The sequence below is a fragment of the Pinus tabuliformis genome, chromosome 3_2, assembly GCF_031772625.1.
Source record: "Pinus tabuliformis cultivar Carrire ecotype Pingquan chromosome 3_2, CPIR1, whole genome shotgun sequence".
NCBI classification, from domain to species: Eukaryota; Viridiplantae; Streptophyta; class Pinopsida; order Pinales; family Pinaceae; genus Pinus; species Pinus tabuliformis.
In genome coordinates, this window is record NC_142302.1 from 1,061,949,746 (window position 1) to 1,061,970,500 (window position 20,755).

Here is a 20,755-nt window from a genome sequence, read left to right on the forward strand (position 1 = left end):
TTTGTTTTTCGCTGATTGGAAGGAGCGCCGAGAGTGTAGTTGTCGCTACGAGTTAGTGTGCAGGTGGGCGTATGTAGATCCACATGTCAGTGTGTGGAGGCGTATCATTGTGTGGATCATGGATCTGTGTATAGACGTAGAGCAATGTAGCATTGAAAATAATAATTCTTTCAGCTCTATTGTCCACCGTCAGACAAGATTAATAATTCACGAGTGATTCTTTCTTACAATTGCATTCAAGGGGCTACTATGGTCACAACAATCATGGAAAACAATAGTTACTGATACACAGTTTAGGAGGACCATGCCACAAATCTGTCATTTGGTAGTTTGAGATATAGGGTGACACGGAATATTCCTCTCTAGATTATTTTTGCTCGAGATATGGACATCAAGCTTGAGATGTCTCTGGTTTTCATGATCCAGAAAACTATTGATGCAAGATTTTCCAATTCCCATATTGGTAATGGGCCCTACCTCTGCTTCCATAATGTGAACAACGTTATTATTCATGGATTATAAATCAAGCACTGTGTGCCCAACTCGGCAGGCTACGTTCGGGTGTCGCAGTGTAATTCTGGTGTGGAATGGATGGAACCACGGGATGAAGGCGCTATATCTATAGAGGGTTCTAGATACATATGTATTGATCCCAACACGCTCTCCAAGTCCCAAGATGGTCTGCTTGATGTCATGCTAGGTTCCACAACAATTACTATTTCCAACAATCAATTCTCTAACCATGACAAGGAAATGTTTTTAGGTCACATCAATGAATATGACGGTGATAACAACTCGAGGGTGACCGTTGCATACTGCTACTTCAGACAAAGCCTCGCACATAAGATGCCAATGGTTAGATTCAATTATGTGCACGTAATGAATAACTATTACGAACTGTGGGCACGGTTTGTGAATGAGCCTGTAGTTGAGTTCATTATGTTAAGCATTGTGTGGAGACACTGTTGAACCATACTTGCATTTATCTTAACCATGGCAAAGGCATAATTCATATTGGTCACTTGAACCCATTTATGAGCTTCTCTAGCAATTTTGTGCCATTGTTGTTGGTTTTGATTAGCCTGTTAGTGTGGTTATGTTATTTTCATTGGAAAACAGAATTTTTGTTGCATGTTTGTGAAATTGAAATTATATGATTTTGATATCGTTTGTAAAAACCGCATAATTACAATTAAATTAGTAGTTCTCTATGTTCTTTAGTGCTTAGAGAATGTATAACTAACTTGATTGTGTGAATCTGTTATATGTTGATGTATTTTGTTGTGTTTTGGGTTTCAAGAGCATGAATTATAGGTTATGTTATGAGATTCATGTGTGTAGAAAGGTCAATTGCATAATTGACTCTTGGATACAGTCCATTATCGATATTGTCCTTTGGGAGATCGAGAAGCGTTAATTATAAAAAGTTCATCAAAGATGGTTAGAGGTGATTATATCTTAAATGAGTTGAATGAGAATCTTGAAAATTGTGGTGGTGGAAAGAGCATTGTCCGGGAGACTTCAGAGTGGGTATAAATGTCGAGGAAGACCAGTCAGATGTGAGATGTGAATAGTAAATTTTCATTTTTGTATTAATCTTTGTAATGATGTAAATGTAATCCTTAAAGGGGGGTCTTGGAATTATGCTTACATTAGTAGATAAGTAGGATTGAGTTGTTGGTTGTTGGAGTTTTGTTGAGATATTTTCTCAACAATATTCTCCTTGTTTGGAATCTGTTAGATTTCATGAGAACTATTTATGTGGCTTGTAATGTGAGATTTTTTCAACAACATTCTCCTTGTTTGAAATCTATTGGATCTCATGAGCACTATTTATGTGACTTGTAATTTAGATTTCAATCGGTTATACAGATTGGTTTGTGAGTAAATCTGTGCACCATATCTGCTCTACCAATTTCTTTGTAAATATACATTAAAAAAATATTTTTTAAAAATAAGTAGATTTTTTTATCCTTTTCATATCTTCTAATTTAAAACATTATTATTATTTTTAAATATTACTTTAGACATTATAATTTTTTTATATATTTATATTTTAAAAAATATGTTATAAATTTTTATATATTTATATTTTAAAAAATATGGAAAAATCTATAGAAAAATGAATAAAAAAATGTTAAACATTCAACAAAGCGCAACAGTTTCACAAGAACATATAAACCTCTAATTATTTGAAATCTCTTAGTTATTATGTAAACTAGCTTAGCTTGAAATAATATACTTTTATATTATTTTTATTGATTTATTTACCAAATATTGTTAAATAATAGAACCTTCTCATTTTGTAAAAGCTATTTTCATTTAAAATATATAAATTTTACTTTAATAAAGCATATATACATCCTCATCCTCTGATATGTTTAATTGGATACACACATAATGCATATGGGTAAATGTATAGACAAACGGGTGAATTGCCCATGTTTCGATGATGTATTCAGACATATTGTAACACCCTGGTACAATGATTATTTAATATGTTTTATGAACATGGTGAATTTGGATATTGAAAAAGACAGTTACTCTTAAAAGAAATAACTACAATAATTAATCAGGAATGTATTAATAGAGATATCTGGTGTTTGCGGGTGAGACCCATGAAAGTAAAGAACAGAGGATAATTGAAAAGAGAAAAGTTACACCTCCCTTGTGTTCGGGAGAGATGGATATCTCAAGCAGGGGAAAGCAAGTCGAGGATAGGAGGAGAGAAGGGGGAGGCATTAGAGGGAGGAGGAAGTAATTTGAGGAGAAAAGAACCACAAGTTTTTTTGGAAACTCTAGAGTTGGTTAGCGTACTAGTGGAGACCCTATTGGTTTGAGGGGGCTTAACCTAGGTTCAACATTAATCAGCGGAACAAATCCCTACATTATTGTCATTTTCGACATCAACCCACGGAGCGCGGAGTGAGGTCTCACCTGATGCAGTATGGGAGGGTGCTAGAACCACATTTCCGCACCTTGAGATGATTGCGACGTCGTTTGATTCCCTCTATCCCTACCTTCGCGCATGTTTCTTCGCTCTAGGGCTTGTAAGACGAGCCCTTTATTCCGTCCTTCAATTCCTCCACAAAAGGGTATGATCGACCTTTGTGCAACCCTAGCCTGTTGCTCAGGTACTTTCACATTGCTATGGTAGTGTGCTATGTAGATTCCCCAATTAATCTAAGTGACTTGCTTATTTTATCAAATAATTATAGTTAACACTGCATAAATAGATAATTGTAAATGCGTTCATTTATTCAACGTAATTGCATTCATTCGCGCATCACATAATAATAATAAAAGAAATTTGTACATAACATATGAAGATGAATTAACAGAACAAAGACACAAGAATTTCTAAATATTTCTCTTTATTGATATCTTCCAAGTGTTTACAAACTTTGTCTACTCTGCGCACACAGCTGCAGGGGTCCGCGCACTCAGTTGCGGACTTCTACCCTAGGCCCCTGCGCACTCAGCCGCAAAGCTTCTACCTATGTTACGACCCAAGACTTAGACTTCTTACTTTAGAGCTATGACTCTCTTACATTGTATATCTCCAAAACTACTTAGAGCTTAGTTCTTTTTATACAATCCCATGGTCCACAGACCATGGGTAGATCTCTTACATTTGACTTTACTTTACAAAACTAAGGACGGACTACCCTTTATGACACATGAGACCTTCACGCTCCGTGACCACAAAATGTGGAGACTTTACAATTTTATTGCAAAATTTGACTCAAACATGGGCTTTTAGCCCCAAAAATGCCATTGGGGGATCCCGCTCCCAATAGGCCCCCAACACAAACATCATGATTCGCCCTTGAGTCACTCTGTAGGCGCGAAGATCTTTGCACGAAGCCCGCCCAGCTTGACCTGTATGACCACATCCTCGTTTGTGCACTGAGTTGTTGCCTTCTTCGTGTCTTCTGCTGTTTTCTCGTTCACTGCTCCTGTGCTATCAACTTTAATTTTTTTTTGTGTTGCTTGGAGAGTCGCAAGATCCACTTGCAGCGCTGCATCCACTTGTTCCTTTAGTTGCTTGACCTCCTGCAGCTTGGCTAGCCTCTTTGTTAGTGCGATGGTTCGCACTATGCCCTTGACCTCATCATAGTGTTGTTGTAGCTCACACGCTTCTGTCTCTAGCCTCTGTATATTTGGGTCCTCATACAAGCTTGTCAAGACCTCAAATGATTTCTCGAACAACTGCGTGTAGTGTTCTACTGCACTCTCCACCACCGCTACTTCCTCTGTGACAGCGGTCGCCCGATGTTCCTTTACTTATGGCGGTGTTGAAGGTTGGGCCCTCAACTGTAGTTCGGTAATTTGCAGGTTCAACTCTAACTGAACCTGTGCCATCTCAATCTAAGTTTCCCACACCCCTATGGCGAACTTGCGGATCCATACCTTAATTAGCTCCTCCTCCAGAATGGCTAACTCTGGGACCATTCGGCATGCCTCTTCAACGACCTGCATAATCCTCTTACTTTGATTGGTCGCCTTGGTCTCAGCGTTGATGGAAGCATTTATCTATAGGGCCATATGTTTGTTGTTGATCCATTGTTCACTGATCACCTGGAGGGCGCGGTGCTCTTGGGCCTTCAGTTCTGCAATTAATCCATCGTGCAAGAGGTGGAGTGCTTCACGCAGAAGCGCTAGCAGGTTCATCCCAACTCCCTTCAGGGTGGTGACAGTGGGCTTGTTAGCCTCATTTTCTGTGGTCAGTGCTCCATCCGAAAGCACTTTCACATTGGAAGCCTTCGTGCATAGCATATCGGTAGCCTCTGAAGTGCCGACAGCCACGCTGGTAGACACTGTGCCAGCTTGTGACGCGTGGGTATGAAACTCCTGCAACCCAGTCTGGATGGCCCCTAGTATGATCTACTATTGCTATTCAAATTGCTGCAAAGCCTCCGCGGTGACATCCCTACCTGTGTCACTGATATGTAAGTTGCCTTCTATTAGTATGATAGGGTCCAGCGAGGTCTTGGTCGCCCTTGATTTCTCCCTAGATCCTCCCTTTTCTAGCTCTCTTGGGCACTTAATGCGGGCAGAAATCTCCTGAGGGTTCTCACTGTTATATTCTATTTCTTCTTCTTTTGTCTCAAGTGAAAACGACCTCGTGCCTTTGTCAGAGCCACGCTCTATCCCACCTGTCTTCTTTCCTTCCTGCTTCACCTAGGCCTTATCAGTGGCCTCCGTTTTCCTTTTCTCAACCAACTGTGCCATATTCAGCTTGGCTTCCTCCTTCCTCTTCTGCATGATGGACTTGCTCCCGCCCACTGCCAAGTCCTTGGTAGTGTTCCACTTCGTTGGCCATTGATCAAGCACCGCATCAATGGCATCATATGTGGCCAGATACGGCAAGTCGCACCACTTCTATGTAGGGTCCTTCTGCACTCTAATTGATACTCAATAGAAATCGACTTTGAACTTGGCGTAGCCCTATAGGTTAGCGTACATCGTGGGCAACAATCACGGCTTATGATTGATGGCCATCTTGATGTTCATCTCCATCAATATCCAGAATATCTTGTTGTCCCAGACTCACTGCACATCCTTGGTCACCCACAGCGAAGCGTACTTCGCTGCTTTAGGGAGGTCTAGTGCAACTGAAGAGAACTAACTGTCCTCTATTGGCTCCCATGCTACCATCACAATCGAAAACAAGAGACACACGTAGTGGAACATCTTGCTGAGCTCTTGTCCTTCACCGTAGTTCACCAGGAAGTCTCCACGAAGGTATTCCACCCAGTTAAACTGGATTCCTTTAGTGCACTTCTATGCGAGTGCGACAACAAGCACTGGAACCTCATCGACGTGACACTTCCAAATCACCTTCCATGTTAGGATCTGCATGGCTACCTTCACAATGGGGTCGCAGATGCTAGAGATAGCGTACCTGAGTGACTTCTTCACCAGCTTGAATTTTTCCTTCATTGACTCTGAGAGAGCCTTCTCGCCACCCTTTTTACCAAATATCATGGCTAGATTCTCACCTGTATATGGTAGGTGTGTTATGTGGTGAATCAACCTATCTATTATGGGTATCAGCTCCTCTAGCCACAGACGACCATCATGCACTAAGAATAGTAGCTGCGTGATGACCAAAACTGTCACCGAGGTGCGGTTATAGTGTGGTACCCAGAGCAGGTTGAGAAACCCTACCTTTTCTAGCCCCTTGAGCAAACTCCATAGCTCCAATGCGGTCATTCCCATATTTGTGTCAATGATGCGATGCATCAGCTATTCGGTTTCTAGGTGTGGGAACCTCTTGTGGTCTACCAAGTCCCAATCGCGGACCATCGAAAACAATTTGATCCGGAAGTAGATTAGTTTGTAGGGAAGTCTCACTCTCATCAATGTCCTTTAGGACCTTGGACTTAGGCTTGTGCGGAGGGACATACTCCAGAAACCACATAATAGGGTCCACAACCTAGGATTCAACCTCCTCCACTTCTGTTCCGACATCCTCATCATCCATTAGGTTGTCTTCGATATCTTCCTCCTCTGGTTCTAGGTTTATAGCCTTGCCTTTCTCCTGTGTAGTGGGCTTTGGGGAGTTTCTCCTTAGCGATGTGTGCACTGGGATGGCAGGCTACTTACCCTTCTTGTCATTCACAGTCTCCTTAGTTGGGGTTGGCTTTGGTCTCAATGTTCTCGGCGATTTAGGGACCTCTGCCAATACTTCGGCCACTTCCGGAGCACCTACTTCTGCCTCTATTTCCATTTCCTGTGCCAGCTCCTCTACTACTTGCTCGGTATTTATAATCTCTTCGGGTGCCGACATAATGCTTTCTAACAGTGCTTGTGTCGTCTCTAGCAAGTTTGCAAACTCAGGAGTCTCTTTGAAAGTCTCAAAGAATTCTCGGTTCATGGATGCTTGAGAGCTCAACAACTCAATTTTCAAAATGCCAAGTGTTTCTTGTTGGAAAACCACTTGTAATTTATAGGGCATTTTGAATTCAAATCCGACCGTTCACCCCAAATTTGGTTCAATAATGCTAGATTGGCAGTAGATTTTCAAGGATATGAGTCATAAATTTCATCTTAAATGCTGGCCACCCGCTCCATTTGGCCTCACTTTTGTCGTCAAATCATGAACAATAACTATAACAATCAATTTCTGGCTGACCATCGCAATTTCTCCCTGGGTAGCGCAGCTCCCTCCATGTTTCCGCGGACCCAGTGACACTTCCTTGCTTCGCACTATCCTCCAATCGCGCAGCTCCCCAACCCGGGCAATGTAGTTTATAGCCCCGCGCCTCCTTTTAGCTGCCTGGAGCGGTAAGATTGTGCTACCTTCATTTAGTCACATGGCTGGACCATCGGTGTATGGCTTCAAGTTACTGCCATTCACCTTTCCTGGGAAGGGTTCTCCATTCAGTTTGACTAGCTGTACCGCTCCTCCATCGGTAATTTCCTTAATCACATAGGGCCCTAACTAGTGCATTCTAAACTTCCTTGGAAATTTATCAAACTTACTATCATATAAGAAAACCAGGTCATTTACCTTAAATGAGCGCAACTTAATATGTCAATCATGCCATGTCTTTTCGCGCTGCTTTTAGACCTGTTGGTGAAATCCAGCTAAAAATCTCTCTTCCTCAAGTATATCTAGCTGTGCGAGCCTTTCCTCTAGGGCTCTGCGATCTGTCATATGTGTGAGCACTCCTATGCGTAGAATAGGCATGATGTATTCCATAAGCATTACTGCTTCAACATTGTAAATAAGCCAAAAGGGGGTTTGTCCAGTCAACTTTTTGCATGTCGTTCAATAAGCCCACAATACTGTAGGTATGTGTAGGTACCAATCACTTTGTTTAGCATTGAAAACCTTGGCCAACACATTTTTGAGCACTGTATTGAATGCTTCCATCGTCCTGTTAGCTCGCGGGTGATAAGGTGTGCTCCTCTGGTGGTATACCTAAAATTCCTCCGTCAGTGTGCTGATCATCTCATTCAGGAAGTGCGTACCATGATCACTCATCAAGATCTTTGGACAACCAAATCATGTTAGGACACGCTCAAATAGGAACTTTGTGGTAGTCGTGCCCGTGTAATCCTTCATAGATTGTTCCTCTACCTAACGAGTCAAATACTCCATCGTGGTGATAATGTACCTTGCTCCTGTCTTTCCTTAGGGCTGAATGGGGCCCATAAAATCATCTGAGGATTCAAAGGCATCTCATCCCTCCACGATGGCTTACCATTCCTTTGATAGACATCACACGCCCTACAATATGCTTTTGAGTCCTAATGGAGGGTTGGCCACCACAACCCTGCGTGTGGAATCTTCTGCGCGGTCCTCCCACGTTGCCCCCATGAGCGTCCACGAGGATGCTACTTCTTTCAAACTCAGGTACATATCATCACAATATCTCATTTGGCGCATCTTGTATAGATGCCCAACTATGACAAAGAAATCTATTGCACGCACTACTAATTCCTTCTTCTGTTGGACAATGTATCCTTCTGGTGCAGTACCTATCGTTAGGAAATGTACTATATCCTGAAAATGGCCGTCTACGATGCACATTACAAATAGCTATGCATTAGGCAATCTCTCCCCCAAATTAGTGTGCTCTTCCCCTATTTTGGTGCATGATAGATGGTCTGGTCCCGCGTTCAGTCATACATGCTTCACAATAACTTCAAAATCATACTCCTGTAATAATAAGTGCCACTTGTAGATTCTCCGCCCCAACACAGGCTTATTGACCAGGTACTTTAGCACGGAGTGATCTTTATACATCTTAAAATGGCCTCCCAACAAGTAGTTCCTAAACTTCTGGAGTGCATACACCATAGCTAACCCTTCGCGTTCGGTGGTGGTATAGTTCTTCTCTGCTTTGAATAATTTTCAGCTTGCGAATGGGATAGGGTGGTCCAAGCCTTCTCCGCCAACCTATTTCAGTACTGCTCCAAGCACTATACATGACACGTCGACATGTACATGAAACTCCTTCTTCCAATTTTGGAAGACTAGAATTGGATAGGTGACCATATTTTCTTTCAATATATCCAAGATCTTCTTACAATCACCGTTCCAACAGAATGTGACATCCTTCTTCAACAATTTCTCCATAGGTGCAGTGATTTAGGAATAGCCTTTGATAAGGTTTCCATAATATTCCGTATGTCCCAGGGTAGCACACAGCTGCTTCATGCTCCTCGTTACTTCCAATTTCAATCTCACCGCTATCTTTGCAGGATATACCGTCAGTCCCTATCTGCAAACCACATCCCCCAACAAGTTTCGAAAAGGAACACATAAAAGACAATTCCTGAGATTGAGGGTGATTTGGTATCTTCGACATGTATCGAACATCAGGTGCAAGCTTGCTACATGGTGTTTAACCAGCCCAAACACAGTCTAGTCATCAAAATATACCTACAGGAACATATAAATAAATTCCTTGAATGCAGCAACAACTACGCACGAGAAGATCATAGGCGCATTCTTCAATCCAAACGACATTACAGTTTGTTGAAAACAACCCCACTCAGTCACGAAGGATGTCTTGCTCCTGTCCTCCAGCGCAATTTTGATCTGGTGGTACCCAGAGACCCCATCAGTGAAGGAATATGCTTCCTGGCCACCTACATTCTCCAACACTTCATCAATGAATGGAGTCGGGAAAGGATCATGTACATAAGCATCATTAAGATTTCTGAGATCCACACATATTCTTATTTCATCCTTCTGTTTCTTTTTTTCTACCACCGTTGGACTTACCCAGTTAGATTCTTCCACAAGCTTAATGATGTTTGTCGCAAGCATCTTGTCTAGCTATAAGCGGACCTTCTCCTTATATTTCGGATTAAGATGGTAAGGTCTTTGCTTAAATAGGTTTGCATCGGGCTTTAATGTGATCTTCATCATACCTAGGTCCCCGATTATCCCCTTCAGATCCGTGAACTTGGTACGGAATAAATCCTTATATTTACGGAGCAATTCAGTGACCTTATCCACCGTCGCATCGTCCTAGTAGTCTCCAATCTTCTTGAATTTCTTTTTCTGCCTCCATACCAATGTTTACCTATTTCGTTTTCAACAACGTGGTTATATCAGAGTTCTTAATCTGCGGTCCTTTAATCTGCAGTGACCTTTTGTTTCCAGAATGTTAATATTCCATGAATCCTCATCCTCTTCTTCAGCAGTTACATTATAACATTCTAGTGTGTGACTCAGCTGAGTAGCTCATCTAGGTAGAATCAGGTATAAAGGATCCTACGGTATCCTAAAGATTGTTGCTTTCACCTCTTGTGGCGCTTCATCAATATTGTCAAACCCGTCCTCAAAACTGAATGTCATCACAAATTCTGTCATCTGTCCCATGGCAGAGCTTGGTTTCTACATACCAGTTCATCGGGACAATATCCAGGGTGTGACATAACAAGTGCACCCATTCAGGTTGGGGGTTTTTTATCCAAATTGGATCCATGAGAATTATCAAAGTACCATGACTGTATCAAATCAGGACGAACTACGAATTTATGAACAAAGAGCTATTAGGAAGACCTATAAATAGTGGCAGTTTGCAGCTAGCAAGGAACGACAAGGACCTCGGTCAAAGCGCGTTGACCGAGGCCCATGGAGACTACGCAGGAGGCAAAACTGGCAGTTAGGAATCCCGGATCGGGAAACGGAGGCCATTTATGATGCGCTAATCATGCATCGCTAGGCAAAACCCCTCGAGAAGGAAAGGCCCCAAGTGATTGGTCGCATGGGAAGCCGGGAAATCGTAGGGAAAGCGCTAAGGCGAAAGGTGGGTTCCGCACTCCAAAAAAAACCAGTGGTATATCAGAGGCATATTGGGGCGGTAAGTGGATTTGGTAGAAAACGAGCGCTTCCATTCATCGCATGATGCATGTCCAGCGGGTGAGAGATAAAAATGCCTCTCATCATGGGCTAACGGTCGAGCAAGTCAATCGTGCGAAATAAGCGAACACCGTAGGATCTGGGGACTCCCGATCTGACAGCGGAGATTGCACCCGATGGGAAAACTGGATCTGATGGGGGAATTAAGCCATGACATATAAAAGTTTGAAGTCTGATTTGACCGTTGAGTTGGCGGATGAGTCATTCCACAGTGTAACTGAAATACCAAACCATTGAGGAAGAGATGGCGCAATTCGCGAGAAGACAAGTGGCCACTTCCCTGTGGGACATTGGCAATGATGCAGAGGCAGGGAACTCCAAGCGAATAGCAGCAGGCGATCTAAAGGGGCCGAAGAGGAAGCGAGCATTCAAGGACAAATTGGCTTTAAGCCATGAATAGACAGAGAACAGTATAGGAAAAAAAAAGGAAGAACCACAGAAGAAAAATAGTGACAAAAAGAGCGAAAGAGACAGTGAAGCAAGAAGTAGAAAATAGAGAGCCGGCTGACCGAAGGTAGCCTCGAGTAGGCAGAACCAGGCTTAAGAGGTTCAAGCCATCCCTGTGAGGATATCTGTTGGGAATTGAGCACGATTGGACTCATCCCATTAAAGACCAGAGAGTTCGAGACTTGCTAAGGAAAGAGTTTGTGCACTCTAATGGCTTGGGGAATCCAAGAACCACCCTACTAAGCATCCTCTGTTTTAGGAGACTCAAGTGAGCTCCTCATTGTAAATCTCTTCTTTAAAGACACAATAAAAGAAGGCCACCACTGAGAGCTGGACCGGAGATGTAGGCCTGGATAATAGGGTGAACTCCTTATTGATGTGTTGTGTTCTTGTCTTTGCTTACTGTGTTTCCCTTACTGTTTTCCATTTTCCAGTGTCTGTGTATTTTGCAACCTGATCGATCCGTTGCCTAAAATAACATAGACACACACCGACACATGAGTCTGTAATACCTTCATGCATTAATTGTTTGACTGAGATCACTCACGAGTGATTTTTAGATCAAGTGGTATTAGAGCTTTAGGCTGTTAAGGTTAGACAAGCTTGTGTTGGTTTAGCTATTGAAATTAACTAGATCAAAGCTCAAATTAGGAGAAGGAGAGTTTGTTGAAACTAATCCTGAAATTGGGAGAGTCTATCCTCGGAAGAAAATGTCAGGGGAAGGTTCTATGGGGCTAGACCCTCAATTCATAGATAGTTTCCTAGCCATAAAGTCCATGGTAGAAGAAATGTATAGGGACTTTAGAAAACATAAGGATGAAGATCCATGAGGCTCTAAACAAGACAAAGGAGAAGATGAGTCTCACTTCCATGACCACTCAAAAGGAAAAGGGAAAGAAGAATGCTTTCTCACACCTCCTAATATCCTGAAAAAGAAAGCATATTTGATCAAACTAGATGTTAAATTTTATTTACCTATATATGATAGAGAGTTGAATGCAGAAAAGCTGGACAATTGGATTAGAAAAATTGATGTTTATTATAGAGTGCAGAATATCGATTCAGACAAAAGCAAGATTCAGCTGGCAAGCCTACGCCTTGGAGGCACTGCCTTGGTTTGGTGGGAAGGCAAGACCCAAGCTAACATGAAAAGACATGGTAAGAATATCTTTGTCTGGAGTGAATTTGTTTCTGCAATAAAAAAACAGTTCTATCCATTGGCCTACATGCAGCAAGCCATGATGAGTTGGCAAACTCTTCGACAGTTGAAAGGGCAAAGTGTGCAATGGTACACTCAAGAATTTACAAAGAGAGCATTGATTTTAGGAATCTCATTAGACTCACCTGAGACTTTGTTGAAGTACGTTGGTGGTCTACACAGCTACATGAGGCACACTATCCTCATGTTTAATCCCACTAGTATATATGAGGTATCTGTACAAGCTACTCATCTAGAAGCTAGAGGAAAGAATGGAAGTCCAGAAGTTGGGGGATCATCCCAACCCACTGCAAGTCTAACAAGATAGCTTCTACATATGTAAGAGAATGTAGTATGTGTGCTAAAAGAAAGCGCAACAATAGAAAACTAGGCTTGTACACTCCATTACCAATTCCTTTTCACCCTTGGGAAAGTGTTTCCATGGATTTTGTTGGAGGACTGCCTAAATCTAGGAAAGGTCATGATTATCTATATGTTGTTGTGGATAGGTTCAGCAAAATGTGCATTTTGATACCTTGTAATAAATAGATTATAGCTAAGCAAACTGCAAAACTGTTCTTTGAACATGTATGGGTTCATTTTGGATTACCCACTTCCATTGTATTTGATCAAGACACCCGATTTGTCGGGAATTTTTGGTCAAGTATGTGGGAATTGATGGACACCAAACTGAGGAAAAGCAGAACTTTTCATGCACAAACTGATGGCAAGACGGAAGTAGTCAATAGGACAGCGATCCAGTTGCTTAGGGGATATTGCAGCGAGCATCCTAAGCTTTGGGATGAGCATTTGTGTTATGTGCAGCATGCTTACAACAGAGCAAAAAATTATTCTACACAGAGATCTCCTTTTGAGACCTGTTTTGGATTCACACCAAGGTCTCCTTTGGATTTTGTCTTTGGTAAAGACACCACAGTTGAGGGACACCATGATGTGGACAGGGAAAGTAGGTTCATTGAACAAATCCAAGTGATCGACCAGGCAGTACAGGAACAACTGGAAAAGATCAAAGCCAAATATAAGGCAAGGAATGACAAGCATCAGATGGAGCATAGTTTCCAATTTGGTGACCAATTGTGGTTGTATATCAGCAAGGACAGGATGCAAGGTGAAGGTAAGAAGCTAAAGCCTATCAGGTATGGACCTTTCAAGATACATGAGAAGATTGGTGAGAATGCTTTTCACCTTGATCTACCAGCTTACATGGACATCTACTCAGTCGTAAATGCAGATTGCTTGAGGCTGTTTGAACCTTCACTATTTAAAGATCCCAAAGAGCAGAGTCAACTGCCTTCTATTGATGACCTACTACCTGAATATCTTAATGATTTGTAGGAAGACACAGTTCTAGAAAGGAAGGTGAGAAAAACACACAGAGGAGATGTTGAGTACCTCAAAATTGGGCTCAAGGGTTCAAAGCCGAGCAGTGCAAAGTGGATAGAGATTGGACAAGTGAGACAATTGTACCCTCACTTAGTCGATGCTTGAAAACCAAATTTTGGTGGTCCAAAAGCTTTTTCATTGGGAAAGCCGTGATCTCAATTGGATCCATGAAAATGATCAAAGTACCATGACTGTATCAAATCAGGACAGACTTCGAATTTATGAACAAAGAGGTGTTAGGAAGACCTCTGGATAGTGGTAGTTTGCAACCAGCAAGGAATGACGAGGACCTTGGTTAAAGTGCACTAACTAATGCCCATGGAGATCGTGCAGGAGGCAAAACTGGCAATTAGGAGGGCCGGATCGGGAAACAGAGGCCATTTCTGATGCGCGTAGCACTAATCACGCATCGCTAGGCAAAAACTCTCGAGAAGCAAAATCCCCGAGTGCTCGGTCACATGGGAGGCCGGGAAACCATAGGGAAAGCACTAAGGCGAAAGGCAGGTCCCGCGCTGTTATAGACATTTTTGTGCCTTACAGCATTGAGCATGAAATGTCCATAATCTAAGGGATCCAAAGTCCCTAAACATGTTGTTCCTACCCCTAGAGGAACAAGGCTAACAAACCACAGCAATTCACAGAAGTTCTCCACCAGAAACTGCTCAAAAACAAGTCAATTCAGGATCATTTCAGTGGCTACACTAGATGCTTGCGCTGAATGTCAAAGCCAACACTGGCTACCTGCGTTGAATGTCAAATGGAACACAAGCTACCTGCGCTGAACGAGAATGGACAAGTGGCAAGCTCATTTCTCAAGGTGTCAAAACCCAGGAAGCTTCCAAAATGACACTTGCCTCAGGGAATTCGACTGGTGATGAGTAAGAGGTTCCAAATATCCAAGTGGAAGCAAGAACCTCCAAGTGGACTCAAGAACTGACAGAGGGAGAGGACACTAGTCAGATATCAAGCTGACTCATCCTCTCTCCAAACATCTATATATGGATCTCTCCTCCATGAGATCTGGAGGCTGGAATTTTGTTATTGCAAAGAATTGTTGTTGGTTTGAGATTGGAATCATTGGGTGCTTAATGCTTTGAAGGGGGTGAAGATAGGAATTCCATTTGCAGGGAAGGAGATGCTGGATTGGAGCCCTCTGGGTTGTATCTCTTCCTGAACCTTATTATTCATCAATAAAGCTATCTTGGTTTCTCCTATATGCTGATGTATTTTTGATGTATGAATGCATTAGTATGTTTAGTTTATTTCTAATCCTGAACTAGTTATGAATATGAATCCATGTCTTGTGTAGTGTTCTCTCCTTGTGATCTTGCAGAAACCTCTTGAAGCTGGGTGAACGAGAAGGGAAGTAGCTGGGAACTCTCCAAGAGAAGAGAAGCCGGATCGAGGGACAAATGGAAGACACCGGTTAGTCCATCTATCTATCTCTTCATTCTTAATTCATAAAGGAAGAATACTAGAATAGTTGTACTTGTTTGTTGCTAAGGCACTGTCACACCTTAGGTGGATAGGATCCTCCTGCATAGGCATTTTTCCCCGCAACAAATTGGCAACTCCGCTGGGGAGATTTGTTTAGTCATTTTATTTGTGTTTCTATCATTGTTTATTTCATAGACTTGATAGCAACAATCGAACTGCATCTACTTTTCTCGGATGCAAAGTAGACAGTTGCTTCTTTGATCCAATTACTGGACTTGTCTATGATCTGAACAATGGATTCACAAATGATTTGATGATCCTTGTGATAGATCTTAGTAGCCCCTCAAATCATCCCTTTGATTGTACCTTGCTTGTTGCTTTTATTTGGCCTAAAACAGTGAATTAAATAGCAATCTGTGACCCAGAACCTGTGGGAAACGAGAGTTTCTCCTTCAGCGCAGACCCAGTGAAGGGATTCTGCATTTCAATGCAGGTCCCGTGAAGGCTACTTGCGCTGAATGTCAAAACCCCTGTGTTGAGGTTGTTGTAGAGTCTCTACTTTACACCTTAACATCCATCATTACCTACTGTTTTCATCACTTTCCTCTCTCTTTTGCCTCATTTTCCACCCAGATCATTACATTAGTTGTCATTAAACATGATCAAGTGAGCTTTGCTAATGGGTAATTGTTTTGTTTAGTTTTTGACGTATTTGCAGGCATTCCGCAGCCTTCTGCTGATTCCGCAGCCATCTGCTGATTCCGCAGCCATCTGATGATCCCGTAGCCATTTTGTTGATTTCAAGGTTCCACGTGCTATTTTGCAGAACGAGCCACATGGGCATGTTGGAATATACGTGCTCGAGGTTCCTCTTCCATCAGTTCAGCCAGCCACGTCATCTGTACCTACGGTCAAAGGGGGTCAAGTTACGGTCAAATAAAGGCAGCTTAACGTTGATACGTAAGCTGTTTGATCACGTCGGTGGAAAAGGTGACTTGTCCGTGTTTTGAAAGCCGTGGGGGACATGATCTAATGCTGGATTCATTGCCCATATCGACCAGGACCTCCAGCTCGACCATGAAGCCTATGACGTGTTAACTGCACCTTTAATACGCATGACAGTCAGTTTATTTTCTGTTTTATGCTTACGCATTAGGCCATCTTGCAGATGCCTATATATACTTGCGTCTGCGTACGCTTATGTTAACTTTTTTAGATGTTGTAGTTTATGAACTTGTGAGAATTTTAGCACGTTTTTGAACTCTGTTTTTATAGAGCTGTTTCAGCACTTTTGACTATGTATTTCTGCACATGAAGTAATGGAAATAGTGTTGTTTTGAAGTTTTAGAGCATCTGAGTTTTCTGTGGGATGATATGAATGGAGGGCCCCTGTTCGTATTAGCCTTGTAAAGTATTTCATGTTTATACTTCTGCAATTTCTTTATTTTACATACAGAATTTCCTTTCTTGAGTTATGTACAACTTGATTTCTTTTCATTGCTGCAGCCTTTATTTTCACTGATCAGATTTGCTTCTTTGCAGGTTTTTACCCGGGATTGAGTGTGTTGTATTTGCTTTAATATCTGATGGTAGTTGCAGTTGTCTTGTTCATAATGCTGCCCTTTTTACTCTGTTTTCTAGATTAGTTTGAGCTTAGTTTTACAAGTTGGATGCTAACTAATTTATGCTCTCTTTATCATGAATGGCTTATCTTTCAAGAGAACAGAACACTAATTAATTCCAGCTTGTCTTTGAGTAGTCTTGGCTTGTGACACTAATACTTTTTCCACTTGTTACACATAATCACATATGTAGGAAGCAGTATGATGGAAAAGGCTTAGTATTGTTACAATTTGTCAATTAGAGTTTTTATCAATTCTCGGATTTGTCTTCAGCTACCTCCTAATCGTGTTTTACGCAATACTATGTGGTAGAAGCAGGGAGTTAGGAGGAGATAACCATTATCATCAATCCTTGAAGTGATTTTCTTGTTTCTTTTATTTGCAGCAATATGGATAGAGACTAATGCCATTAGAACGTGGTCATTTACTTTCAAGTCATTTCAATTTATTCATTTCTTTCAAGTTTTTTTCCTTTACAAATTCAGCAAGTAATTAAAAATCACCATTCACACACTTTCACTCATCTAGAACTCACTTTTCACACACTTGCACTCATCTGTCTAATAATCATCACTCCATCTTAGGAAGATAAGTTAACCATAAACAACACCCCAAACGACAAAAGCTCTAAGAAATTTGCTTAAGTACATATAGTACACCTTCACTTCATCAGCTTACGAGCCCCGGGTTGACAATTAATGACATCAATTTAGGAACACTAAATTGACTAAACAGTTGCGCTGAACCAGTTTGCCCTTGTGCAGCTGGGGTTCTCTGCTCTGTTTTGCCTTGTTTTGATCTCTGATTTTTGCAGCCTGTAACCAGCATAGGTACCAGTCTGATAACTCCTTTTCTCTGCTTAGATTCCGCCTCCTTTTGTACAAAAATACTGTGAGTGTTTTTATGTGTTTGTGGCGTCATTTGCAGTTTTCCTTTGCATGAGTGAAATAGTCATCCTGTAGCCCTTGATTCAGATATATTGATTGTGATCTTAGAAGAGAGTTCATTGGCTGTTTGCAGATTGATTATACATTTACTTTTGCTTATTGGTTTGAGTTTGTCTCTTTTAAGTGTCGAAACAAGTATTCATTTCGAAAATCGTTAAGTGTTGTAATCTCTTCTACCCTCTCTGATTTCGAAAAAGCAAACTTGTTTGTATCTGTCATTTAAAAGCAAATTCAAAGTTGTACAAAAAGCTTTCTTTGTAGGCATCAATACTAAGAAGGCGGAAAACAAACACCTGCATTGTGCATTTGCATTTTGATAGTTTGCATGTTGGATTTATGAAAAGTGCATTAGAGTGTGCTGATTGCTCTTTGAGAAAAGATGGTGTCTTTCTTTTCCCTTAGTAGCTAGGATTTTCAAAGTTGAAAAGATATAAAGCTTGCTTATCATCTTTAGACTGCATTTAGGAATTGTATCATACATCTCGTGGTGAACCTTGAAAGGCAAACTTCTAAAAAGATCAACCTAAAATAAATTGAATGAACTTAACAACGCTTTGCAACATAACGCACAACATAGAGGTCTAGGCTAAAGACGTGTTCCGGCGTCGTTAAGCCTGGTGACTGTCGATATCGTGGATGGTGGGTGATTCCTCCTGAGGGACGATAGCGCCAGTACGGATTGTGCTCCCACGTACCGTCGCGTATATATTGGGAGACCCCTATAGGCATAAAACCTTTATCCTTAGGAAGCCGTGTCGGCCGCCCTACTGATCGCAATGCACTGAACACAACATTCAGGAAGATCGACCGCCCGTACCCTAAAAAGTATTCTTTGGTTTTGCGAAAAGTTTGGCACACCCTCTGCCTAAAACTCCAAAGCAGTTCCTTTTGGCCTTTTTCAGACTCTATAATGGAAAAAGTCCATCCGAGCATTTGTCACTTCGGGCTCGTTAAAACATCGAAGGAGACTAGAGTCATCTTTAGCTTTTTCTCGACTCTTTAAAACTGAAAAAGCAAGTTGTGTCTAAAAGCGTCTAAAAAATTCATTTAATTCGGAAACACACTTTCCCCTTTTCTATTTTGGTTGATCGAGTAATCCGCAATCGTGGAAGAAAGTCAATTGAAACCCCGTCGTTTGCGGAGGCTTACGAGTCAACCGTCTTTGTCTCCAGAATCGAAAACAATACGGACAAAGCGAACTCGTTTAACCGGTTCGAAATCTCCTATCAAAGTTAGAACTAGTGTTCCAACAACATCTGAGATTCCGGTTACTCCAAACATTTCTGGAAACCCTGCCTCTATAGAAGAAGTTTAGCAGCCACAGAGGGATAGTAACACTGATCCTAGTCTGGGAGAAAATACTTGCGTTACTGAACCTGTTCCATCTGTGACCGGTTCAGAGAGTCTAGCTCCTCAAACAACTGTCGCTGTCAATTCAACCCCTTCTTCGTCACCAGAAATATTTTACGGACCTGACGGTCTTTCTCTTCCACCAGGTTTGATTGCGATAGAGGAAATTGTAGAGGATCCGCAAGCAAGTACTCCAACCCATTTTGGAGTCGGGGTCACTCTATTTCCTTCATCAGAAGTTAATCCACCACAAGTGGAAGTTCCTGTAGAATCGCTAGGCAATCTATTGGATAGACTCAAAATGTCTGAACAACCGTCAACATCTAGGATTGTGTCGAATGACACAGTGACAGCAGAAGCCCCTGCCGTCACTCCGACAATGTTTGCCGGCATACCATCTATCCCGACTAGCTCGCAACCGCTAGAAGGAGTCCACCAAGGGACTATTGCGACAGTGTGGTCCGTTCCAGTTTGTTCGTCCGGAATAATATCCGGAAACTCTTATGTTGAGACTCACCAGATTGATCCATTTGGAGGTCAATTTGCGCAATCCAGTCCACAAGGACAAACAATCCCCTTGAGTTCTGGATTGCTACCGTATGGGGGGCAATATGCCCTTTCATTACCCCCTCCAGGAGGGTATCCATACGGGAGTTCACAACAGTATTCAGGTTATACTGGAATTACATCAAGTGGTTGGGTACCTATGCTACCTCAACAACCAAGGGTTGTATATTCTATGCAACAGTGTCTACCTATGTCAAACATCCCGACCACACCGGCTATTGTGACAATGTCGCAAGTTCAAACGTTGCCTGTTGTATGCCAACCTCAGATTTCTCAGGTTGTAATGCAACAACCCCTTGACCCTGTGACACAACCACAATTGCCAATTGGTGGGGCGACACAGGTCCAAACGGGTACAATCACCCCACACCTTGGTCCAACGGTTAGTATAGTGCAACAGAACATGGCTTCACAACCGTGGCTGGTGCAATACAAACAACCACAATTCCAGCAAGTGTACCAAGGTTCTGAGCAGCAGATCTTTGCAAACAGTGGACAACCGTATATTGAAAACGGTCAAAACAAATCGCTTTACAGTGGTCAAGTCCACCAACCGTATCAGTCATACCAACATCAATTACATTATGCTGGTATGCAAAGGCCCACTGCTCAAGCGATTCCATCGTACCCTGGGTATGCTTCACCTAACCTGAATCAACAGTTACCATTCGTGGCAACTTTAGAGTTACCCGATTTACACCGGTTAACCAATGATCCGATTGCTTACGCCCCTTGGTGGCCAGTGATTCCTCATAAACTTCCATCTGACATTCCTAAATTCAATGGAAATCCAGGTGAAGACCCATCAAATCACGTGATGACTTTTCATCTGTGGTGTTCATCAAACACCCTAAATGATGATTCGATAAGGCTTCGCCTTTTCCAGAAGACG